Source organism: Capsella rubella, unplaced genomic scaffold, assembly GCF_000375325.1.
Source record: "Capsella rubella cultivar Monte Gargano unplaced genomic scaffold, Caprub1_0 scaffold_43, whole genome shotgun sequence".
NCBI lineage: Eukaryota > Viridiplantae > Streptophyta > Magnoliopsida > Brassicales > Brassicaceae > Capsella > Capsella rubella.
Window position 1 is genome coordinate 20,843 of NW_006238883.1, and position 762 is coordinate 21,604.

The 762-nt window shown below is 36.1% G+C and overlaps 1 pseudogene; it reads right to left on the bottom strand.

The window, feature by feature from the left end:
• The window catches only part of LOC17874379, a 1,846-nt pseudogene extending 1,125 nt beyond the window's left edge, over positions 1-721 (bottom strand).
• Between the last annotated feature and the right edge of the window lie 41 nt (positions 722-762).

The following is a 762-nucleotide window of genomic DNA, read 5'->3' on the forward strand; positions in this document are numbered from 1 at the left end:
CACATCATGATCCGCAGCCTTAGTTGTTGGTGTAAGTATATTAGCTGGAAGCTTCTGGTTTTTTACTAATCCTGCATAATTTAGTGATCAGCATATCAATGATATTCTACGATGCATTTAACGAAGAAGACAACAAACATATAGCAATAAAAGAAACTGTACCATCTGAGAGCTCATTCCCATAGTAGTTCCGAACACCTTTATTGTAAACCGTCCATAAAGACGTGTCAGTACTTCCAGTTACATATCCTCTAACTTCAAAAAACAAACATAAGAGAACAACTTAGAACTAAAGCAAATGGAGGCTGCATAGGCAATTGTCTGACAAGTTACTCGGTATAAGACACTAACTCACAAACTCTATGGGAAAAATCGAGCATTTCTTTGCGATAACAACATTTCTATCAGGAGATGAAACAATTGCATTTGGAGTTATGTGCTGTGTGTTATTGAACCACCACAAACTTGTCTCATTAAGAACCTGAAAGTTAAGCACCACAAAATTATTATTCCTTGAAGTTTGATCTACAGACCAACGAAAAAAAATTGTGGCCAACGATGTAAAGCTATCTAACTTGAATATAGAGCACAAACATGGAGAAAAACAAACCTGGCCTTTGAAGGGAATTGAAGCAAGATTTATGTCGAATGCACTCAACCGATCAGTTGTAATAAGAACCAGATAATCACCAGCATCATAAATATCTCTGACCTGCAACATCAATTTTACAACCTTGATCAGTTCTGAATTCTAAAATCAAC